General features: G+C 39.6%; 1 protein-coding gene across 2 annotated transcripts in view; it reads left to right on the top strand.

Moving 5' to 3' along the window:
- FAM110B (family with sequence similarity 110 member B) overlaps positions 1-26,061 on the top strand; it is a 102,136-nt gene that overhangs the window by 35,279 nt on the left and 40,796 nt on the right. The window contains exon 1 of one of the 2 annotated variants that reach the window (XM_065751919.1): positions 13,330-13,452. The exons of the other annotated variant lie outside the window; for it this stretch is intronic. The gene's annotated coding sequence lies outside the window, so the exon portion shown is untranslated. Of the gene's footprint in view, positions 1-13,329; positions 13,453-26,061 lie in introns of those variants that run through there. 2 annotated transcript variants of the gene reach the window in all.

The raw sequence follows: 26,061 nt of genomic DNA, 5'->3' as shown, positions 1-26,061 counted from the left end.
ACAGAGGAGAAACAGGCATGGACAGAAGGGGGCAAGTAGAGGGCACCATGAGTAAATGATGTCATGGAAGGTTACAAGAAGCAGAGAGAATAGAGGGGCATTATAAGATTATTCTTTCTTTTACAGCTAGAATGATTTTATTCAACTTTTTTTGTTTGTTTGTTGTCTGCCTAATTAACCCGTGGAGGATTTCAGACCCAGCCATATTATGGTGATATGGGTCAACTATAGGACTTAGGATGGAACGAATGTAAAGCTCACAGTGGTACTGAGGAAGATCAGCAAGTAGTAGGCAGACATAGCATGTCTATATGGCTGTTATATCATCAGAATTTAAAACTACAAGAAGTGCTGTGAAGTCATGATTAGGGAACTCTGTACACCCTAGATCTGTTCAGATTGCGTATCATCAGTCCATGATTTTTCACTTCTTTAAGATATTTTTGAGCTTTGGTTAGGTTCTTGCTGGAGTTCCTATATTCAGTGCTGCTTATTTTTTCAGAGAAGAAATGTGAAGATGTCATGTGAAGATCACCAACTGCAAAAACAAACAAACAAAAAAAAACAACTGATCTTTGTTTTCTAGCAGCATTTTGCCTGCGTTATACATGGCCTTCAAACCTTAAGGTGTCTGGCAGTGCTATAAGAATCACTTTGTGCTCATAGCCTTTTCTACCTGGTTCTGTTGGAACTCTGACCTAGTTAGGGAAGGAGATAAAAAGTAAAACAAAAGAAAAGTCACCCTTCACTAGTCCTCTGATACGTGTGGGTTGCCTCTTCTTGATTGTTTTTCATGAGTTGAACTCTTTATAAAAATTGAAATCAGTAGTTGGATAGGCACCCAGCTGCTATTCAGTGTCAATACGGGGAAATGACTGAGGATGAACTACAACTGCTTTTTTATTGTTACTCCCCCCTCCTCAGCTTTAGTGTTGTAAAATTTATTATGGAATATGGAGAGGCACTGATTTTCTTCAACACCTCCCTTATAAATGAATGAAAAAGAAGTTCCTGCTGTTTTCTTAGTGGATACATTTTCAGAGATGCTGAACTTTTCAGCTACACTAATTGCAGAAATGCACTATTAAATTACTAGGTATATAATTTTATTCTGTGAAAGAGCCATAAAGAAAATCAAATTCTGAACTCTGAACTTTTTAAAAGGAAGACGAACTTAAAATTGTTAACAAGGATTCAGTAGCATAAAGAACTTGATGTAAAAAGAAATAATAAAATAACAATGGGGCCAGTAGGTCAAGTTAATCAATTGACTGCTAATCTCAGGCATTAAATGCCTGCTGTGGATTTTACACTTAGCCCTAGTTAGTGTTGACCTGTAGCAATGTGGGGCATTGAGCCATTCAGAGAGCTGTGGTTCCTTTTTTTCTCTGGCCTGAAAAGGGCTCCTTGTGGTTTGTTGTGTTAGCTTGAACTTCTGAGGCAATTGCCCAGTTTGCCAAAAGTAGTATTGTTCCACCAGACATAGCCTTTTCAGGTTAGGCTTTATTCTTCCATAGGAGTGCTGATGTCATGGTGGTTATCATGATAAGTCATCTGTAATTACCTGCTGCATGACAAAATAAAATATTTCCACTTGGGCCTGTTGAAATAATTTTCTTCATCTCAGTTTGTTAATGTGGAAATTCGAGTTGTTTGTAGAACATTGAATGAAAAGAATCCCTGTTTAATTATTTTCCCAAGATACTAGTGCTAGGCTCTCTGATTTATGAATTCTGAGGTATACGAAGAATAGAAAATCATTTTTTCTTTGAACTCATTGGTAGTTGACTTTATTTTACACCATCGTCCCTGAGTTAAAAGAGCTTGTTATCACAGCAGTTAATAAACTCCTTAATAACAGGGTTCTTAATGGATTTAATAAGCATAAATGCTTATGCTAAATAAATTCATTATCTACTGCCTAAATCAGCCTTCCCTGATTTGTGCATGCCAACATCTTGAAAATAATTTTCTGATCTATAAAGTATTTCCAGGGAAGAGTCATATTTACACATAGATCTGTTTAATAGTGTGTTTAAAAATAAAAAATGCCTCTTAATGCTGCTGCCTGCTGCAGCCACAATTTCTAAATTAGATTAGGTGCTGTAAGCATTCAGAGGAGTGAAAGTATTTTCTCATGTGTCACACAAACAGTATGTGATAAGAAGTATTCTGTGGTGAACTGTTTAAGTAGACAGCAAGCTTTAGATATGTGACCTCAGCCAAAAACTATTCAATCACATCAGTGTGATTTAAGTTATCTCTGCTCAGAACTGCCTGGCATTGAAACGTAATTATTTTGATAGCTAAGCTCAATATATTTGCATCAGTTCTAGATGAAGTTTTCTTACCTGTGGAGCATTCCAATAGAGTTTTGTCCTCTATAGAGCTTTATAATGTTTGAATTTTCTTTTTCCTCTTTGTGTGCTATGTTAATAAGAATAGGTATTTTCAAATAAATGAATAAATATATATACACTGCAGTTACTTTGTGACTCTTTCAAGTCACATCTTGATAGCACTTCTATAACAACATGTTCTTCTGCAATGCTCATTCACTTGAGTTTTTGCTGTGGTAGGCAGCCTGTAATGAAAATACTGACTCATCTGAATAATATTTTTTTTTTATTTTGTATGTCAGATAGCGAGATAGTTTGAAATTACAAGTATTAGATCATATTTTTCTTGAATGATGGCTTATGATCTTTGCCAAGTTAAGGCTCTTGCTCACCTATTTTAGTCATAGGCCAGACTTCAAATTTCAGTGTTAAGGGAAGCAGAAAAAAAGTGTTTATGGAGAGTCCTGAATGGTGGTTGCTTCACATCTCTTTAGCTTTGTGTTTTGATTATCTTCACATTAATGGTACTCCTTGTGTTAAGAAACTATGTATAAAGAACAAAATGAATTCATCTTTTAACATAAAATATGGGTAATCTTGGAAAGCATTATGGTCTGTAAGGCGAAGGCTGGATGTGCATGTAATGTAGCCTTCCATTCACAGATCGATTGTGTAGCCTTTAATTTTCAAATGCTTTAATTTCAGTGCAAGTAATCAAATGACTCACCAGTTATCTAAAGCATCAGGTAACTATACCTATGTTTAGCTTTGTTCTAGCTTCTTATCCTTGTTTCTATCTTCATTTTCTCAGTTGGAAGCTATAGTGAGTTAATGTTTAGAAAAACAAAAACCCCAAACAACCTGGGAAGCATTGCTGAGTGTTCTCATTATCATAGTCTCTGCAGGCTCTTCAAAGGCTCTTTCTGTTTCTGCTAATAGTCAAGGGATGTAGAGAATAGGTCCTCAAGCTTCTTTCACAGGACCTTCAAACACAAAGTACTTAACCTCATCCACCATCAGGTAATGCTCTTTAGGTTGGATGTGATATCTTTATTAGAGAGAAGTGTCTTCCCTCTGCCAAGGTCTTTGTCCTGCTAGCAGTGTCCCTGTTTTGGACCAGCTCCAGTAATACCTTCATTCTGCTGGTAGGTCATTGCTAAGGCATGAGATGATGGTCCCATAGGTTTGAATAGCGCCCTGTGAGCCCTTAAGAAATGCACAGCGATGTAAGTGAAGCTCCCAGAGAAGATGGGAACGAATTAATTTAATAACATGGCTTTAGTCTTGTAAAGTCAAGATCAGAAATTTCCTAACTACTTTCCTCCTCTGCTGTGGAAGCGTTGTGTGCTGCAGGCAGCAGTGCTTAACCATGGGTTGGGGTGCCTGCCTTTTTAACTTACTAGATGGAAGTGCTGACTTGAAGAAGCTCAGACAAGAAATCAATACCAGTTTTCCATACGGCTGCCCTGAAGACTATGCAGATTAAAAGTGTTTGTGTAAAAAAGAGAAAGCAGGAAAAAAAAATGTCCACAGTGCTAGAAGTACAGTTAGTAAATATGAGCTGGTGCTTGTGCTGCTTCTGAGAACCATCTAGTGTGGATAATTTTGTTGGTAAATTACTTACGGGTAAGTTCTCCTGAGAGCTGTAGTAGCAATGTGCAAATAATATTTTGTTTTTCCTCACAAGTTCTGCAGATCTGTTTCCAGCAGGCTTTACAGGCTGATGAGGCAAGTGAAGAGACACAGCCAGCTACAAGGCATGCTTCGTTTTCTCTAGTTTTGTCTCTTGATACCTCTTAGGTGTGGATTTAGTTGCCCTCTTCTTCTAGGCGTATGCTTTTATCATTTTCCTTTTCTTTTGCTGTTCTGGGCTTTTCAGACACAACAAACTTCTCAAGTGCATCCATGCATCTCTTTTGCCAACAGCAGCTTCTACAGATCTCAGGCTTTTTTTGTTATTTAATCACCAGTTTATCAGGTGTGTCCCCACCTAACAGGGTTTGATACTTTTTGCTCTTGTATTTTATTTATTTGACAAGAGATACTCTAGTATATGATATAATTGGGAAGACTTGAAGGTGTCTCTGATCTTAGTCCAACTGTTCTCTTCTGCTTGTTTTAGGAGTTGAAGTATGTATACAGAGCCAAAAAAATCTCATTACTGCAAAAGGTGAAAGATAATCTTAAGGCCTCTCTTCACACAGGCTCAGATCTGTAACAGTTAATTTAAATCTCACATTCTGAATGAGAAGGGATGCATCTGAATCCGAGTAGTTCTTTACCCTAAATTGCAAGTAGATTTACCTATATATATATATATATATATTCATAGGTATGATGTGGTTATTTCATCGCATTGTACTGTTGAGATACAAAACAGTAGTAGAAGCTACTGTTTCCTGAAGCACTACACTGATTGACCCCAGGAGATGACTATATTCTAAGTACCCAAAGAGAAAATGAGCGGTCTAAATTCTTCTCAGCATCAATATTTCAGAGCTATTTCAGTTCTGTATCTGCTTCATTAAAAACGAATTATATAAATGGTGTGGTTGTAAGTACTCAGAATAACTTGAATACTTTAAATGAGACAAATGGTTAAGATTTTGCACTATAATGTGCTGGGCTGATCAGTGTGAAAGCTCAGTCCTATGTGCAGGGTTATTTACATTGCTTCCCTTTGGTCCTTCCAAGTATGAATATTTATGCTAGTGTATGGGATATGGGGAGATTGCATGTGGCAGTGCAGCTGAGTGTAGAAATTATGGGTTTCTTTTGTCGTACATCCGTTTGTGTTATAAAGTATGAATATCATGTACAGTGAAGTAAATGTTAAACACTTATGCAACTTTGAAATTTCCTAATGTTTCCCTTCTCTGTCAGCCCTTTTACTGTGGTTATGTTGCTTATGTTTTGACTACAGACAGCTGGAATTTACTTTGAAAATATCAACGTCTGTTTAATTTGCTGATTAGCTTTGAAGCAGTTTCTTTCTCAGACCCTGATTAAAAGGGATGTTTGGAGAGCAAGGAGAGACTTACTTGTTTGTATAGCAGAAGACTGCTGTAGCAGTAGATGCATGTTTGAGAGTGAAAGCTCTAGTTCTCCCTTCACTTAATTTTAACTTCTTGCCTTTTGGCCTTATTTTCCTGATGATTTTGTACCAAATTTCTACAGGGATTATATAGGAAAGAAGTTGGTTATTTTATTAATAATACAGAATTATAAAATCACCAAAGTTGGAAAAGACCTCCAGGATAATCCAGTCTAACCATCCACCTACACCAATATTTCCTATTATTAAGGGATTATTGACTTCCCTTTCCAACTCTGGCATGTTTTGTGGGACCTTTAAAATCAACACTGATATGTCATCTGCTTGAGGATGCAAGAAATAAACAAACAAAAGAACTAGCTAAAACAATGTTATCCTTCATGATGCATAGTATTGGAAAAGATACAACATACTTGTTTCATGAAAACTAGGTTCAGACCTGTGAGCATTAGACTGCATTATTCCTAATCTTACCTTGACTGAAGTTCAGTGCCCACTAAAACAATGTGGAGTCATCACAGTGCCAGTGACAAAAGGGCTATGTATGGTTTGGTGTTTTTGTTATGTTCTTTTTAGTTTGTTAAATGTAAATTTGAAGGTGGCGATGCCCATGACTTTAGAAACCTATCACTGGGGATTTGCAGCTGAAATAAGGGATAAAAGGAACCATCTGGCTGAGATTCCCCAGCTCAGGATGAGTCTCTGGATGGTCACCTGAAGAAATCGTGGTTATTGACAGCAGTATTATTACAGCTGGTCACTTTATGAAGCTACTATGCCACACTGAATTATTGCAGGGAAACTGAGAATTGAGCAACAGTTTTTGCCCCCCAGGCCTAGGAGGGGAAGGTGAAGAAAAGACCTGGTGTTCTGGCCAGGATGAATTGGAGAAGGAAGGCCAGTAAGTGATTTGTCCTTGCAGCAGTCCCCTCGTGCATTTGCCATCTCTTTAAGAGCACTCCCTAGCTCTCCTGTTAATTGTTGTAGGGTCATTGCTTCCCTCTCATTTTAGGAGGCACACCATTCAGGAAGGGGAGTGTTGGTTCAAACGGTCAGGGAAGGGAGAGAACAAGGAGTGTAAGTCTGTAGGTTTTAGGGTTGGGAACTAATCTGTTTCCATTTACGCTAATTTTACATGACCATTGACTATGTGAATTCTTTCCTCATTTTACATTAGAGCATTGGCTGAAATCCACAAGCAGTCCTGGAAGTAGGATCTGGTATCTTATCTGCCCCACAAACTGTAGCTGCCAGGTCTACAAGCTGCCAAGGTGTAAGCACACTCCTGTTAGGGAATAAGTCCTGATGTGTTATTCATACAAGGGTTTTTGGCTTGCTACACTGAATAATTAAACCTCTCTTCCTGGAGAAGCATTTCATCCATGCCGGCAAAATGCTTCTGGTTTCTTGTAAGAAGACTATGAGACTGGGTTCTGGTACAGCAAGTCATGGATGCTGGCTGCATATGCATACAATTTCTAGTCATGTAACAATATTTCTAAGATTAAAATCTAAATTTATTTTACACTTAAGTAAAAAGTCTTGAAGTTTAGTAATCTGTCTTCAAACTTGTTACCTTTGAAAAGATAACAAAAGTCATTGCATACAAAGCTAGCTTTCTTCTGAGATTAATTGTGCTGAATGTCTTCAGCCCTTGTGTACAGTAATGAGATCTGAGAGTTGCTCTGAAGCTCAGGATTATGGGTGTGGGCTGGAGACTCGAAGTCTCCAAGCTTTGCCATCTCTGGGCGGTTTTCAAGTGAATGCCTGCATGCGTTAGCATCTGCAAAGAACCAATTCGTGTTCTGACAGTTGCACCTTGACTTGCTTTCTAGTTGTGTCTTGCAGCTCGACATAAACACCTTCTCGCGTAAAGAGATGTGAGAGAGTGGAAAACACTCTTTGAAGAATAAAATAAATTTAATGAAAAGGGCTTTAGAGAGCCTGCTAGGTCTTCATTGTCATCAGAGAAGATCAAAGAAAGCCACAGAGCTGCACTTCTTAACCAGAATTGGAAACAACATTCTTAATTACATTGAGTGAGCAAGTCTGACAGTTTTTCCTTCAAAGGAAGAAATGCTACATCTCTCTCTTCAGCTAGTGCACTTGTTTGCAGCACAGCATTTTTGAGAAATTACACCTGTCCTCTAATGGAAGGCTTGCATTTAAAGTTGTCCTGCAACAATATATAGATGTCTTGGTTAGATATGAGCAGTGCAGAGTTTTATCTCAGATTGCAGTAAGATAGTTATAGGGAAAAAAGACAGTAAATAGAAAAGGAGAAGAAAGTGCTGGCAGTGGCAATGAAGATTAATGATGTGGAGGTACTGGAAGTGTACTTACCAAAAATTCAGGAACAGGTTTGTACTTGTCTGTCAGCTTTCTGACTTTAGTGATGCTCTTGGGATCCGTATTTTCCACTACATCAAGTACAAAAAATGTATCTCCACTTATGAAGCCCTCTTGTGGCCTGTTCCAATGTATATTTAACTTCCCATGCCCTTCTGAGCAGTTGACTTTTGCTACCACTATACCTCATGTTATGCCTTGAGAATCTTCTGTCAATCAGATTACTTTTTTTTTTAAAGCCTTTTATGTTATGCAAATGTATTCCCTCACTTGGCTGTTAAGAGAAGCAACCTCTTCTTTCACTGATAGATTTTTACAGGCTTTGCCTCACTGAGGTCTTCATCACAGGGTCATGATTGTTGATTTGCATAAGTCATGCATATACCTGTAGGTAGCCCAGGGCCTGGATCTACTGTTCAGGTCTATTTTCTTGCTTACTGTGTAACTGTTGAGCAGTGTGGACCTTTTCTGTGGTTCATCATCCTTGTGGCTATCTAGTTGGCTATCCAGAAGTCAAGAAGTGGTGCCAAGGAGGCACACATGTCGCTCTCGCTAGCGAGAGCTCACAAATTTGTTGTATTTCAAACTGAGCAGCTCACACAGTAGCTGTCCCTAGGGTAAGAGAAAAGGGAGTTAATAGACCCAGGTATGAGAAAAGAAGTTAGGGGGTTGGAAATACAGGGACATTAAGAATGCTTGTTTAGTTTGCTATCGTTGCTGAAATAAGATATGGAGGGAAAAGAAAGTATTACAGTGAACAAAGTGTGAAAGGAACTTGGGTAGAAGTGAAAGTTTGATGCTGAGATGAAGATGTCAGAGTGGTGTGTGTGACAGGGAACGTATTTCAGGGTGATATGAAGACTTTAAAATAACCTGTCATTTAAATTTGAGATTGCTGTGTTCTTGAGGATGCAACCAGAATAATGCTAACATCTGTGCCATATCTGGTTTTGTGGGCAAAGTGTAAGTACTTAGTGTAGTAAATCTCTAACAGGCTTGAGATCCTTCTTTACTGTGTTTACTTGAAGGATCCATCATGGGTGGGATGAAACACACCTTACTGTCAGCTTGAATGCTCCTCCCCTGGTTCTCAGAGGTGGTAGTGGCAGATTGATGTCTTCATTTTGGTCACTTGGCTTTTCAGTGGAGGGTCTGCCCATGTGAATGTCTGCAGAAGCAAGCAACAATGGAAGATAAAATATGAGTGCTATTTAAAATAAAAGAAAAAGAAGGGTTTTGATCAGTCTTATTGATGTCCTGCAGAGATTCTGTGGCTTTAATGTTGAGACTTCTCTGCCTGTTAAGTACTAGGAGGAGCAGTGTCTGGAACATTTAGGGATAGCATTTATGTGTGCATGCATGGAGATGCACATATGTACAGGTAACTACTTTCTTCCCAGACTCAAACTAAGATCACTTCAAGAAATGCCCCTGTGCTCCATAAATGAATATAGTTTTGGTTTGTTTTGGTCTTTTTTACTATGCTGAGTGCCAACCTTGAAGCCTGGCATTTGTGACTTCCTGAGAAGGTTTACTTGGCAAACATTAAGGCATGTGTTTTTATTTCTCTCCATGAATGATGGGCTTGTGTTACATCTACCACCAATTTACAGACTTCCAAGACTTCACCAAGCACTTGCTGGGCAGGGTGGGAGCACATCAAATAACTACTGTGAAGTCAAAGGCAGTTTTCACAAGGAAATGAAAATAGCACTAGATAAATCTTAAGGGGAAGCAAAATGGAAATGTAGAAAAAATTGTGAAAAACTGTCTTATAATATTTAATCAGTATAAATGTAAAAAGTAACATAAATATATAAATCTCGAGTTTTTTCTTTCTTTTCCTGTTATATATACAAAACCATGGGATAGTTTATCTTGCTTTCTTCTAAAAGTCAAATGAATGCATTGAGCCAAGTAAAATATTCATTAGAGTAATTGGTTCAGTTCAACCTCTTAGGACTACAGCTTTGAAATATTTGTGCTATTGCCTTTAGAAATGCAGCATGCCAATTCAACAACCCTTTTATTCAACTCATTCTCTTTCTGTATGTTTTCTATATTTTGTAAAACCTATTTAAGTAAAAGCTATAGCAGTTTCCAAACAATATTTGGTGTTTTTTTAAGACAAACATTAACTGCTAGCCAGAATGAAACATGTTTCTTTGTAAGACATATCAGAAGTCTATTGGTTCTAAATATTTTTGAATTAGAACCACTGAATATTTAAGAACTTATAAAAGTAATATGAGAAAAAATTATTTGTTCCTAAAATAGCTGTTGACTCATTTAGATGCGCGTAAATGAATTGTAAAATTTATTAATAACAATAGCTAGGCAATTTTCAGAGTAAGATTTGTTTTCAGTTTCGGGTGAACTCATCATACCCAAAGGTTTTCCTTTTTCCTCCCCTCTGTGATGGGCATCTGCCTCAAACCATATGGTTGTGGAAAATGTTGATTGAAACAGTTCTGTCAAGAAAATGTCTAGAAGAAAAGCTTACCTTACTTTTCATTTCTAAAAAAGGAGTAGAGCCCTTCTGCTTTCGTGTGGAGGAACAGGAACTCGAAGTTCAGCACAGATGGATCCCCTATGCCAGGGACAGGCTTATGCTTTCTATGAAAGTCTGCCGAATATTGGCCAACTCGCCTACCTTTCACAACTTGTTCACTTCCAGCAGAGATGTGCTTGGGCTGAGAAGCTCCTCTATCCTCAGAAAACCTTTCCCAGCCTCCGTTGCTGGTGTGTGTAGACATGGCCATATCCTTCCCCAGGTCCTGTGCCTGATCCAGACACTTGTGTGTGGTCATCACAGGCAATGAGGATGCTGGTGAAGCTCTGCCTTGTGCCCAGCTGAGATTTCATCAGGTTGCCTTACAAACTGCCACCAGCTCCAAACGTCAGACCCAGGGTGCTGCTCTCCACAGCTTCCTTTCCCAGCAGACTATTTAAAGATCTGTGAGTGTTGGTAGAATGATATAGAAATTGAGACCATTTTAGCTGACTCATTAAGCTAACTGCAGACGTTTAATGAGTGTTGATTATGTTACAGAAAAAAAAAATGGTGTCTCTTGAAGTACTGGTTTTGCAGTTGTCAAATAGGAACAATTGTAATGGAGGTCCTGGTCATGTTGGTGGACCCCACCTTCAGCTCAACATGAGAGAAGAACATGGGTTGTGCTTCCCTCTGGAGCCAGCAGCTCATGGGAAGGAGGCAGGAGGCTAGATGTGTGATGATGGGAGCTTTGAGGGATTGCAGCTGTTGGGCAAAGCAGAGGAATTCTAGGTTTAGCGGCCTGAGCAGGAGATTTTCAAAACTGGGAGCCCTTTAGCAGCTGAAACTTACTAACCTTTTGTTCTCTTGGTTTCTTTTTCACCTGTTATTGGTGTTTTGGAGGTCCATGAGTGTGGATTAGATTAAAAGAATGACTTAGTCTTTTGTGACTGTCTGTCTGTGCCTACCAAACATAAGTATTCCCAACAGCTGGATCAGAGGACTAGGGTCAAGACTATCCGTCTAGTTCCTGTTACTACCTTTGGCAAAACATTGTTAAAAAGTATTCATGAATCTGATCATCAGAGAACTGAGAATCTTCACCACGATTCATTCTCTTCAGTTCTCTTTAAGTTTTTAACCTGTGTGTAAGCAGGTCCCCTTTATGAAATGCATAGCTTTCCAGAGTCAAGTCACACTGCTGAGAAACTTGGAATATCCTACAGAGTTTTAAAGAAGCACAGTTTGTAAAAACTGATGAGCTCCTTAAATAGTGTAATCTGAAAAGGAAGACTTAATAAAGTCATCTCCTTAGTTTATTGCAATACAAAACTTGATGCTGACTGAAAGTTGACTAAAGGGGCGAAATGTCACTTTTCCTGCATTTCATTTTTATTTCTATCCATATACAGCTTTGAGAATATTTTTCTTATAGAAATGAAGTCTGCTTCTAGCATAGAGTGACTTTTTATGAGCAATTTCCACTGGCAGATTAAGTAAGCTATTTACATATTATCAATAAATGTGGCCTTGCACTGTTAACACATGGAAACCTTATTCCACTGGTAACACTTTATGTAGTAGTAAACAATTTTAGTACTGAAGTAAATATGATATATAAATGTTTATGAACAAACTTTAATATCATATATTTAGACAGTGCCTGATGCTGTATGGTGCTGGCGATAAGAGTAAGGAAGTGGGGGAAATGCTAGCACGAGCACACAGAAATTCATTATTGCAATGAGACTTGGAAGCGTAATGTTTATGGATATGTTTTATGTGTAACATTGTGGGATGTCTTAACAATATGCCATAAAGTTACGTACGCCTGATTCTGTACTATGATGATACTGTGGCAATGTCAGTCCAGAAAAATCTGCTTTTATCTCATGAGGGACATCTAGCTAGCTACCTGGCACTTCTGAATAACAGGCTCTGTATTTCTGTCTTGCCAGTCACTTTTGGAAACCATATGGCTGCCATGGAACAAATCAGTATGCGAACCCTATGGAAACAGGAGGCTTCAGAATTTTGTTTCCTGTTTTGTGCTAACTGGGGAGAAGATTCATTGAAATATACGCTATTCAGGAATGCTAAATTACAGCGCTTGTATCTTTTTTTTCATTATCATTTAGCTGATACTCTGTATCCTGAATAGTTGTAGGAGCTGTCAGCATCTTTCTAGTATACTGTGGTCTCTTAGATCATGTCCCTTAGTTCTGTGCACTTAGACCTTACTTTCATCTTTATCTACCTAAGTTCCCTGTGCTTCTAAGCAGTGTTTGCTTATGAAAAGTATTTTCTAAACGAGTCCAGCTGTTTTGCCTAATAGCAAAAATGTCCTTGGCATTTCCACCAACACTTTGCGAAAGCTGGTGCTCACAGAAACCCTCTGTCAGCTGAGCATCTGCCCAAGCGAAGATGAACAGGATAGATGTGGTCCTGTTGATTTCTGTGGGGCTGCTGTGCGCTGAACGCGTGCACTTAGTGCCTCAGAGCTCTACGCTGTGAGTCATGAACTACTGCAAATAAATCAGTCAGAGATCTACAGCGATTGCGCCGCTACCGTGTACGTTCAAAACAAGAATTGTTGCAGACAAAGTAAACTGCTAGGTTTTGTTGTCTGACTAACTGATCCAGCAGCCGACAAGTGGCGAGCTTTGCCAGCTCTCTCCTAAATCCATCTTTCTTTTTCAGACTGAGGTGCCCCCTCCTCAAAGGCAGATCATTCTCCTGGAGCCAAAACAGCGAAACAGACCTTTTTCCTTCCCGCACGCAGGCCGCTCCCAGCCCCAGGTGCGGATCCTTCTGCTGGGAGGCGCGACGTGCCCGTGCCCGCGCCCAACGTCCCCACGCACGCTGGCTGGGCGCTCTGGCAGGCAGCTATAATTAGCTGAGCAGCCGCTAAGCAGCGGTGACAGGGTGGGAGCCGCAGCGAGCATGTGCTGGATCCCGCATGTGCCTGGCTCTTATTGGCAGGCTGGGCTGCTGCCTGCCGGTTTGATAGGTTTCCCCAGTAATCTGCGTGCTGCATTACAGACATAGATACAGAGGTACTGCGCGCACGCAGCGCTGGAGGTGCTCAGCTCGTAGCGTGAGAGCCCACGGATGAAAGGCATTGCTCTTTGTTACCAAACATCAGTACTTGAGGACTGCTAGCCGCCAGCCGAGAGGTCGGTGGAGGAGTTTTACTTCGTGGTAATCACTTTCAGGTCTTTATCTCTCACAGTCGTGCATGAAATGAATACTGTTAATCGTGTCATCTGTTTAATTTGATCTTACTTCCATTAATATTGTGTGTTCTCTGGTGGGAGAGCCGTCAGATTACCAAACTTGTCATTAGAGTGGATTTAGTAGAAAAATAGGATGTATTTATGCAGGAATATTTCTTTGGTTTGAAATCTTGAGCCCGTGCATGTGAGTAATTCTCCTGGTTGCCTTTTGTAATGCTAATAGAAATATTTCTTTTATTGGAATGCGTTCTGCGAGCAATTGAATTAGAGCATTTATGACTATTGGTACATGAAGAGAAATCTCTTAACGGTGATTAGTTTAAAGAATAATTTTGTGAAGCATTCTTTAATTTGATCAGAGTAATGACTATCCTGGTGCTTCTCCCATGAAAAGAGAGAGAAATGAGGAGTATACGCTATTGTTCTTTCAACAGAGATGCTGTAGCCTTCATGTCTGGGTGGATTCTTTGTTTCATCCACGGGTTTTATTTTCAGTGGCTTTCAAAATGAAACTAAAGCCACCGTGCCTGGCAGATTGCAGTATATCCTTTGCTTGTGCTCACACATGCACGTATGGATACATACATCTGTATTGTTTTCAGAGGCTGAATTTTGGCCCAGAGCCTTGTTTATTGTCAGAACTGCCTTCAGCAGTAGAATGAACCAAGATGTGTATGCGAGTTTCTGTGTGAAAGTCCCTGTGAAATCTGGGACTTTCACAGTATTTACCACAACACTCATTTAAGTTCTCATCATTCCTGACCTGCGCGTTAATTGATGACAACTTTTCTTATAAAAGGCATGCATATTTGATGAGCACATTTTACAGTTAAAGCTGTTCAAAAGGCAGGGAAGCAAGTATGAGGTATTAAAAAAAGAAGTCTCGGTGTATTCATTCTTCCAGTGATGACACTGGAATATTGAAGCTGACTGTTGAGAGTTGAAACTTGGTGCCCTTGTCTGTGTCAGACTCCAGAACCCAGATAAACTTGTGCATGAAGTCACCAGCCCTCTGGCTGGCTGCCACCATGCGTCGGAGGGACGAGATTGTCTCAGCAGTGTCAGGAAGGTGTTGAGAACAGGAGCTATTTTGGTGTCAGCTTTCACTCTTCCCTCTGTGACTCCCTATGAGGATGCTTAGACCAATGCAAAATCAAGTTGTTCTTTAGCTGACTGGTGGGAAACTAAGTTATTCCTCAGACTAGATATCCTTAAACCTGGGTATTTATGTAATTACTAACTTTATATGGCTGTGTGCACAACAGATAGGTATGCTTTATTACTCGTAACAGTGTATTCAAAAGGGAAAAAAGTATTTGGGATGTTTAAATCACAGCTGGCAGGTACCAGTTCCTTTGAATTTTTGCTGTTGACTAGACTAGTAAATAGTAGTTGGTGAAAGTTCACCAGGGTTTTGTTTCTGAAGCTGCTTTCTCTGATGTAGACCTGTGATGCAAAAAAAGCCATTTCCCAACAGCTTAAGCTTGGACCAGGAGGACCTGGCAGTAAAGGCATGTTGCTCAGGGTGCCGTGTATTTCTCCTTGCTCCAAAGGACCAGCTAGAAGCCTCTTAAGAAGGTGTTCAGTTAATTTATGCCTTCTGCCTTCTTAAAGAGGCTTTCGTGAAGTAATTATCTCTATCTTCGTGACCTCTGTGACAGGAGGGAGTAAGTAATGGTTAGTTATAGCTAAAGAAATGTAGAAATTCCCCAGCTGAATTACGTGTTTGCTGTAGGCAGGGAGCTCATTTTCAAGGGATTGAGACATCTAATTTTCTGTCTCAGGTGTTGGGTTATCATTATTTGTAAACAACACAAGGCATAAATGCTGTGACAGTGTATCTTTGGTGGTGAATATATCACCTGCTCCCTCACAAAACGAAATACTGCACCCCATAGCTATTAAGGTATGTACTTCTGTACCTTCTAAAAGAGCTGTGGTGGTCTATACAAGCATCTCCAGAAAAATAGACAGTCATGAATCTAGACCTGGTAGTAGTTTAAATTAACTAAAAATACTTTAACAGAAGGGAATAAGCTACTTTGCTTATGTCTTTTTTTTTTTTTTTTACCTCCAACGATTTCCTTTTTCTTCTTGGTAAACAAAGAAAATAAATTGAAGCAACACTTAAGGAGTGTTGTCTAAAAAGGTTGTCATTATTCTTGCTATAAACATTTTAACCATAACACGCTAATTGCTGCAGGAAATCTAGTGTACATCAGATTATTCTTCTTGAGGTCCTACATTCGCACTTGTCAGAAAATTTCTTGACTTCTAAGTCTGTAGTTGCTGTTTGTGAGGAGATGCCTGCATAGTGCATTTATTCCGTGCCTCTGAGCTGTGCCTCATCTCTGCGGTGTTGCTCTGTAGTTAAATCTCCAAGTCGTTTGTTAAGTGAAGGAGGAACTTTTCCTTTCCAACCAAGAACTGTGGTCTGATAGTGATAGGACAGGGGAGAATGGTTTGAAACTAAAAGAGGGGGGGAATCCAGTTTAGATGTTAAGAGAACATTTTTCATTCAGAGCGGTGATGTGCTGGCACGGGCTGCCCGGAGAAGCTATGGGTGCCTCTTCCCTGGAGATGATTAAAGCCAAGTTGGATGGGGCCCTGGGCAGCCTGAGCTGGTGGGCTGCAGCTCTGCCCATGCAGAGGGTTGGAACTGGGTGGATTTTGAGGTCTTTCTAACCAGAGCTCTTTTGTGATTAAAGTGCAGTGGGTGTATGGGATGGTAAGAGCAGAAAAGTGTGTTATGAAAATCAGTGTCTCGTCTACTGGTGTGTTTCATATGTATATAACTGGCAAAAGGTGATTTCAATCATGTGTGCCTAAGATATGTTTGTGTAGAAATGAATATGTTGTTAATGCTTTCAGTGTGGTACCCATAATCTCATTACAGCCCAATGGAAATATTTATATTCCTTCAAGAGTAGTTCTTTCAGAAGCACTGGCTTTTTCTGCTAGCTGGAGATGGATATATGCAGTAATCTGAGTGCCGGTTATAAACAGCGCTAGACCAGCTCTGCTTTATTAAGGTATTAGATCTTTTTTACCATTACACGTGTAAGTGTATTTCACATTAGGTAAAACCATACCAAATCTAAAAGAGAAAGATGATGCTTGAAGTTAATGCATTTTTTTTGCAATCTGTTAGCAGTAAAAGAGAGACTACAGAAAAAGCCATAGGGATTTAAGGTATTACCAAAGAGTTTATTTTGCAGGATTTGTACTTACAGGCCTTGCTGTTTTTGAAGTTGAGTAGTATTAAATGATATATATGTAAAGGTTTACATTAAAATAAGAAAAGTGACTTTGTACCCTAAGGCACCTTTCACCTTTTCATTTGTTTTTTGGAGCCAACTCTGATTATTACCTTGATGGAGCATAAGCCTTTTTAAACGGACAACAGGTTCAATAGTATCTGTTGTTCATGGGAGATCACTAGCCTGTTCCCTTGGGTTTTTTTGGATAGTGAAAGTCTTTTACATCCTTGAAATCCCAGTACTTTGGGATTGGGCTGAGTGAGATGAGCCTAGCTGAGAAGGTGAGGGATATTCTGAAAGCTGTGATATAAATAAGGGAGGCCTCACTGCCCCAGCACTCCTCCAGCACTGCTCCAGCAGCAATAGCAAATGAGATGAGAATTGTGACATCCTTCCCCGTGTGAAGATGGCTGGGCAGGATGGGCATTGGGAAGAAGGCTTCCCTTGTTGCCAAGTGGCTAATGGGATGGGGCAGTGGCTACTGTGGGGCTGCACTTCCTGTCCCATGAGTCTTACATGTCTGGCACAATTTTATTGGTGGGCTAAGTGTATGGAGTAGGAGACTTTTAAAGAGAGGATGAAATACACATAGCTCTAGGCAACTTTCTGTCAAATACTTGCAGTACACACAGGAAGAACATGTTTTATTGAGCAGGGGGACTGAAGCAGCAATATAATTTTCTTTTGGTTCTTGCAGCTGCAGTATTTTTCCTCACAGTTGTGTACTTGGGGAATGGGAGTTAAGTATCTCCATTTTATTTTATTTATTTATTCACATTTAATCCCTTATTACAATTAATTATTCTTAAATATATTACCTGAGGTATTAAGTGTGGCCAGATAGCTTTAGTACAGAATGCAACCGACAAATCATAATCCTGGATGCTGTTGTCTGGGTAATCCCAGTAACAGGATTCCCGTCTCCATTTCTCATTGTCTCTCATGGATGTATTTCAGCCACCTGTGGGTACTGCTGCTTGCTGCAGTCTGTCTGCAGAGCAGCTGAAGTTTACAACCCTGATCCTAACTTTGTAAATAAATGTTGTTGTTTTTTTAAACATGAATCATCCATTCCTATCCATAATAGACATTTCTTGTTGTGCCTGATACTTCTGCGGTATATTGGTTTATTAACTGAACGTTATTTGTGCTGCTGCTGATTATATGGTTGTCTCCTTTATTGGCTGTTTTTATCTGTTGGGTTTTGTAGAGTGGTTTTACTGCATCCATTCCTAGTATCGATGTGTATGCTACAAAATCTCCATTACTGAAAAAGAATGGTACTAAATTATTGCTTTTCCTTTAGATGTGCTTAACATTTTGGAAAAAGCTAGACTAGCCCAAAGATCATGCTATTCTGCTCCCTGGTTAGGAAGTCTGTACAAACACATTCACTATCCACTTTGCACGGCGTGCAGTACAACTTGTATGGGTTGGTAGTGCCATTTAAACTGAGAGAAACTGGAACACTCAGGTCTGCATAGGTATGCACATTTTCAGAAGTCTGGGAATATTTGGCTCTTGTTTCTGTTTCGGGTCCATGGTTATAATAAGCTCTTCTGAGATCTGGGTCCTGTTTTTGTAGGTAGTGATAATGAAACAGTGATAATAAAGGAGAGTTATTGATTTGGGGAGGCATGTGTTTGCATTATTAGCCAGTGGTATGAAACAGTTGCTGTCATAAAGCGTTGCCTGCCTCTAATATCTGGGCAGAAAAAGGCAAGAGGGGAAGGGGGAAAAAAAAAAAGACTGAAACATTTTTTATGTGACCACAGGCTGTGAGCTTTTAAGGTAAGCTGAGCAGTCTGTGCTTTATGGTCATAAACCATCATTGCAAATGTCCTTAAAAAGGGCAAAAAAGAATCAGTGTAACCGCTTCTGCCTATGTGAGCACTAACAATACAAACTTCCCAGGGTAGGGACAATTTTCTTCTGTCTCAGTGTCATAATTGGCACTGGGTATTTTGGGCACTGCAGTCATGCAGAATTGAGTGTGCAGCTTTGTGTTTCTCACTGTGACAACATTCCAACAACAGTCTAACCAGAAGACGTATGAGGTATTGAAAAACTGCATCCCATTCTCTTCCATCACTGCTCTGTCAAACCTATTGCAATCCAGGCTTTCCCCACCTCATATCTCTTAGACGTCCTGTGGAATGAAGGTTGTTGCTTTGGCCCTTGTGCCCCAGGACTGGGTGAAGCCCAGCACATGAAGAGTGCTTCCTGTTAGTTGTAGTGAAAAGCAGAATGCAGCAGCTGGAACAGAACACAACCTTGGAGCAATAGATGGCCTCCTTGTCCTTCAGTGTTTTGGTGTATCATTTCTCTTCTCCTCACAGTTGTTCTTCCCTTGCTGCCGCCTCAGATCTAAATTTGTCTGTCCCATTTTCCCATTCAAATCTATCTTCTCTCTTTTACTCACTTTCTCCAGTCAAGCTCTTTCTGCCTTTCAACTTCTACCTGCCATTCACCCCTCTGAGCTCTGGCATCTTTGCAGCCATCGCTCTGTTTTCAGTGAGGAACATCCAAAAATAACTTGGAAGTAGAGGTGGCCAAGGATGGCATGCAGGCGAAGAATTTAAGTTAGCTTACCAAAAAGGCTTTTCTTTTGTTATGATTTTTTTTAACTGATGGAAGATGTCCTTGGTTTCTGCACAGAAAGCCCGTTTTGATAAAATCAAATCTTACCCCTGACCTTTCCAAGTCTGACATCTCTGCTTTTCTTCTCTTACCTCTTTACTGAAAGCAAGTGTCCCTCTTCATCTTCCTGTCATCCTCCTGTCATCTCTACCTCGGGGCTTTCCAAAGTGATTCATGAGCTTTGCTGGCTGCTTTTTGAAAACAAGGGCCCTCTCAATTGTGTCAACCCTCACACAAGTGCCCCACATAGCTGTGCCATAGGGTGTCAACCTGAGGGGCTGTCCTTACCAGGTCCTTACTCTGCTCTTTGCAGGTGTCTCAGGCAGCAGTGGTATGATGCTGACCCAAACTGTGACAGCTTTGCTGCTGCCTACAGGGCTGTGAACTGTGTGGGTGCTTGCTGGCTTAGAGTTGTGTTCATTTTAGGATGAACTCTTTTGGGACGGCTCTTGGTGAATTTGCTGCACTGGCTGCCTAAAGGGTCCAGCATTATTGTGGTTGCCTTCATTAAATCTTCACAGGGTGACAGCCGAGCAGATGGTGCCGCCGTCTCATGCTAAAGTACATAGGGTTTGGGTTCTTTGTCTTGATGCAGAATTTTTTCCTGAAATACGTTTTGGAAAAACTGGGATACTTCTTTACTGTCAACTCTGCTGTTTAGCTCCCTAAAGAGACAGTTTCTGCAAGTATTTTCTCTTTCCTTCTTCTGCAAAGCAGTTTATGCTTTCTTATTTTACTTTAGTGTGACTCTGAAGACATGCATCAGAAGCGCATCTGCAACTAAGTCTTAAATCCATTCTTAGAAGAGTTCTGCAAATATTGAATCCATTTGGTGTTGAATTAGTATTGACTTTTTTCTGCAAACTTCCTGAAACTAGATTGATACTTCCCTCATGTACAAGAAATACATACATCAGCAGCTCTTCTAGCTTTGTGGAACATCCTATTGAGGCAGTAGGATTGTACACAGTTTTTTTTTTTTCTATTGCTTGCCAAAAATCATGTGGGGAATTATTTACATACATTGATAACTCTTGGTGGGGATTAAAGGAAGATGGAGCCAGGCTTTTTTCATTTGATATCCTATGACAAAACAAGAGGCAATGGGCACAAACTGAAACACAGGAAATCCAATGGAAGCATATAATTTATTATTATATATATTTTTTTAACTGTGAAAGTGACTAAATACTGACACAGGTTGCTTGGAGATACATCATGGAATCTCCGTCTTTGGAGACCTTCAGCACCTGCCTGGACATGGGCCTGAGTTTCCCTGCTTGGACAGGGGTTGAGCCTGATGGACCCAGAGATGCTTCCAGGCTCATCTGTTTCACATTTCTGGTTTTGACTATCTCTACACAGCTGACCACACAAGGCCACTCCATTCAAGGGAAATTACTTTTTCTGTATTAATTCTGCTATTGAAAATGAAAACTGTGTTTATACCTATCCTTGTATATGAGTGTGTACATGTATAGAGATCTGTATACATCTACTTATTGCTAGATGGTATATATAAGCATAAATAGAGACGAGGAAAAATTTGAAAAAAAAAAAAGGAAAAGAGTTAAGGAAATAATTAAAAAAAAAAAATCTATTTCATGCAGGCCACAGCTATTTTCTGTGCTTTATGCAGACATTGTAAATCTTAGATAATTTCCCTTCCATGATGGTATGTTATGTCATTGCATTCAAAAACATTGTATAAAATTGCTTCAAAGAAGGCTTTAACTTCCTTAGATGGTTTCTGTTGGGCACCACTTACACAGAATTACACCTTTGTTAAGGATCATGTTGAACTTAAGTGGGCAGAAAGTGCACAGAGGGAAATCTGCATGAGAGAAAGGAGAATAAAAGGCTGTGGGCCAGAAGAAGGAGGTGCCCCCCTCAGCTGGATTCCCCTCTAGCAAAACACAGCTTTGAATTAAGCAGCAAACGTGGAGAAACTGGCCTGCTTTGAGAACACGCTACAGACACTTTGTTTTTATGCATATACTTTCTGGAGTCTTAAGTGCAGATAATTAGGGCTCTGCTTGTATGCAGACTGGTTTCTGCAGTCCGTTTGTGGGTCTGACATCACTGCTGAGAACAAGAAGGCTGGACAGCACTGGCTGCTAATACTGTATTAAGTCCTTGGGCCTAAGTAAAGGAGACAGGTGACCGTCGAGGCAGCGTTGGAGGAAACGGTTAGGGCATCTTTTGTAGTATGAGTTGGGTAACTGGAGGAGGAAAAAAGATACTGGCAAAGCTTTTCATTCCATGCCTTCAAAGCCATGACTTTTGCCTTATTATATTAATAAGGTTCCTTTCTCCTTTTCAGCCCCCACTAAAGCAATTTTCCCCTTGTTAAGTGGTCACCATCGTTAGTATTACATTTTTGGGGGCTGAAAGGTAGTGTTTGTTTACATCTTGGCCAAGTACAGGTCTGAGGCTTTATATTTGAAGTAGCATAAGCGTTATCTCTGTTCTGACACACGTTTGGATTTTTACTGTTTCAATACATTGCAATGCCACATTTACTGTTCTGATGTTATGTGTTAAAATATGTTGTGGAATTTATTTTTTCCTGCTTATTTACAGGTTCTGACATAACGTCTTAGAAATTGTACTTAGACATTTCTTGCAGTGGAGGCACTTGGAAAAAAAACAGAACTGTTTTGAAGATGAAAGAAACCAATCTCTATTTATGAGAGCTTGCTTAGCTCCTTGCTTAACACATCAGCTTCAGTCACAGCCAGTAGGAAATTTTAACTTTTATTTTTGTTGAATTTTCAAAAACTAATCAGATAAATCCTTTTAATCTTTTTGAGCTGTACAGTTGTTTTTTTTTCCCTGTTTGTTTCATTTTAGTTCAGCTTTTAGGCCTTTTACACATGATGAGATTATTTTCCTTGGTCCCTGCAACTGTCTTTCGAAAATCCTTTGGAGATAATCTGAAATAGTGAAGAAGTTGTATCTTGTTGGATGTCACAAACATGCATGAAAAAGGGATGAGTTTGTCCTGGCAGGTTGAGTCTCCTTTCCCCGCTCTCTTTTCCCTTTCCTACGCATCCATTTTAGAACCGTACCTTCCTCTCCATCTTTCAGCCCCTTCCCAAGTTCACACGCACTATGGATTTCACTTTCAAGGATTGTTTGGCTGTCTGGAGCTAGAAGAAAAAGTCCTGTTTCATTTTGTACAGTACGAAACTTGCTTCTCATTCCCTGTATACAGTGCAGCTAAAGAAGTTGCAAAGGTTTGATGTGAAATTCTGCAGTAAATTAGGATCTGCTCTTAAATAAGGCTGCCATGACAGTATTGGCAGCAAGTACAGGGTTATTACCACTGTGACCGTTTCCTTCATGCCTGGTCCTGCCCTTCCCAGCTCTACAGGGCAGAGGTGACAGCCATGGCAGAAAGGATTCCTTGGGGAGTTACATGTAAATAAGGCAACGAAGGATTTGTTAGAGCTGGGGATTTGATTCTCAGCCTCTTCACAGTGGTTGTAGCAGTTTACTGCTTCTGGCAGTGATGTGCAGCAGGGTAAGAAATGCCCTTTTTTCCTCGCAGCTGGAAAGGAGTTATCATTAAGCATGAGGGTGCTGTCTCAGAACCTTTTCTTATGAATGTTTTCTTCCTGAAATCTACCAGGTACAGGGCCCATAATGCCAAACACAGGTGCATTTAAAACAGTAAAGATTGTCACAAATTGCACAAAGGCACGTCAGAATCTCATCAGATGCTCTTGGGAAGGACTCTTGGACAGATCTGATTTACTGTGATCATTACCATAGTTTGAGATTATTGCAGTGTTTGGTTTCTTTTGGTCAGAAATACCAATGAAAGCACAGCTTCTCACCTTGCATTGTGCCATCAGGGTTTAAATGGAAAAGTTTGGAAGTTCAGGGTGTTTTTCTGAGGACAGAAATCCAAGGACAGTGAGTCTAAGAGGATCCTTACTTGCATTTTGCTTCAAAACAGAATTGCATGTGTTGTATTAAGGAAATAAGCTGCTAATACTGAAAAACATGCTGGGGCTTATTTTTGCTATTGATTGATTCAGTTTTTCATGCTTGTGGGAGAAATCAGATGGCCCAGTTACAAATGCAGAACTGATACATCCTTTACAAAAATGATTTTTTCCCATGCAAAGAGCAAAACCATGCTAGGTGTAATTCTGTTTCAGTCCCTGTTGTATCTAGCATGATTTCAGTACAGTTTTTCAGTCTGGGGAGATTTCCTTAACATCCTATTTTGCGTGAGCTGTCATCTGAGGTGGTTTGCATTTCTTTGAAAGCACTAAGTCCTTAAATAATTTGCTTTAAGTTCTGTATGGTTGAGTGGCCTCTAATATGGTTAGATTACAATCTTTATTACTGTATAGCTATAATTTTTTTCTGTTTATATTGTAAGCATATAAAAGCAGAGTTAATATTAAATCATCTCTACAAAGTATCCTCTTCTCAGCTGATAACTCTAATTTCTTTGCAGGGTCTTTTAAAACCCTGAAGTGTCCTAGTATTTCTTATCAATAAAGGTCACTTTTTTAGGTAGCAAATGCAATTGCTATTCAGTTAATCTGCTGGGAACCTTATGTCTTAAGGAGCCTTTATGATGAACTTTTCAGAAAAAGTAGCTCTTAAACTAGCTTCCTAAATTTCTCCCTTAGGTAAAAATCCTGCAGTCCACGTGAGTCACAGAGTGTATTTCTCTTCCTGCCTTATACCTATTAATCTTTTAGCATAGTAATGAAAAATGAATGCGTAAAAAAGCTGTTGTTATTAGTGGTGCAAAACCTCATCAGTTATATCATAACTGTTTTATTTCTCTCAAGGATCTTGCAGCCAGGTACAGTCTGTTTCTTTAAGTACTCCTGGTGCTGCAGGCCCAAAATGCAGTCTTTCCCTATTTTCCCATCTATGTCTCTAATCTTACTACAGAAGGAGCTCACCATCACTTTTCTAGCCTGGATGAAAGCAGTCTTGTTCCATTTACATCAGTTCTGAATATTGCATGAAGGGAGCATTTCCAAAGCTTGTGGTCTTCGATCATATCATCCCTCTTTACATCTTCTTGCTGGTTCCTGCTTTGTTGTAGCCAGTACTAAGACACTCTGTATAATACTGTAGCTTTATCTATCATGTCTCATTTGTTATCCGAATGCTGGTTTTCTGTCTCCATAGTGCTGTCTTAAGTTGCCTTACCATTACGCTTTCCAACGGTTGTGTTTTTGCTTTGATTCACATCCTTTCAACTGGGCAAGAGCTAACACTGTTAAATCAATTCAGTGTGCTCCAGGATGGTGGTCTTTTAATTTACCTTATATCGCAAAGCAGTCTCACAAAGTGAGTATCAACTTTTCAATTAAGATGTAGAAAAAGGTTTTCTTGTACTTGCAGTGACACATGTTGAGAATTCTGTCTGCTGGGAAGACTTCTCTGTGCAGATGTTACGCAAAAGTTCATAATGCAACAGAAACTTGAAGTGTCTTCACTGATTAGAGACAAGTCTCGTCCAGTGGCATTTCTAGTTGAGTGCATTTGCACGCTGTGAGAACTATCATCAGACAGAAAAGCAAATTGTCCTGTGAAGGAAAATAAAGTGTAAAGCTCATAGCCTATAAGAAGCAGCTTGAAGAATGATGAAATAACATACAACTTTTTATGGTTCTATTTCGCAATGAAGATCTGAAAACCAGTTTGTGTCTTCTGGTGCTTTCTAAAATAATTTGTGCAGGTATCTATTTTTAGACTGTGGGAGCAGAGGTAACGGTGTCATTTTGGCAGACTTGAAGCATTGCTTTGTGGCCTAATAAGAGGGGAAGCTGCCTTGCTTAGGGAACCAGAAATTGCAATAATAATGGCACTTCTGTTCTACTGACCAAGTGCTTTTCTTCATTTACAAAATGGGAGCGACTGGTCCAACCCACAGTGTGGCTCCAAGCATTAATTAACTAACTCTGTTCAGTGCTGCTCTGGAAAGCTAAGCTTTTTTTGTTGTTGTCCTTGGTGTTTTGTGTTGGTTTTAATGGATGCCTGAAAGTCTCAAGTCTAGTTTTGTTTTCCAGATTATTCAAAACTGTGCTACATTCATGAGCTCCCAGAGAAGGCAGTTGGCAGTGCTACCATGTGGTCATGGATTTAAAATAAATCAATAAAATAATCATTTTATTTCTTGGGGCTTCTACCTGTATTTTCAGTGTTCACATAAAAACACTTCAGCGTGCATAGCTGTTAACACTATCCCAGTGATTTTTAAAACTAATCAGAAAAACTATCAGGTGTTAACTTCCATATTTCGAAGAGGTTTGCAAACAGTGGATTTCTTGCTTAAGAAATAGTGTTGTTTCTTTTTGGTAAATTAGTGAGATGTTTCTGAGACAGTCAGAGCTCTACTTGCTTCCACAGCACTGTCATAAATAGCACACAGTGGTGATGGCTTGGAACAGAAAACTTGTTCTGAAAAAGTACTGGGTACTAATTTATGGGAAGAGAGGAAGAATAAAATTAAGATATTTCCTGTTTTAAAGATGGAATTAAGTACAGGAAACAAATGCACTTCGAAATTCAAATACAACTCTGTATGATTCTGTTTTCTAGAAATGTTGTGGCTTCTTTTGGGGGACGGGGTCTTCCAGTGGGAACAGCATTTGGTTTTATTTTTATTTTACTATGAAGGCAGCGTGTGAAAGAAATTCAAATAGAG

This window comes from Cyrtonyx montezumae, unplaced genomic scaffold (genome assembly GCF_038088225.1).
Source record: "Cyrtonyx montezumae isolate F1298 unplaced genomic scaffold, pur_monq_1.0 scaffold_8, whole genome shotgun sequence".
Classification (NCBI taxonomy): Eukaryota; Metazoa; Chordata; class Aves; order Galliformes; family Odontophoridae; genus Cyrtonyx; species Cyrtonyx montezumae.
This window is presented reverse-complemented; position numbering and strand designations above follow the sequence as displayed.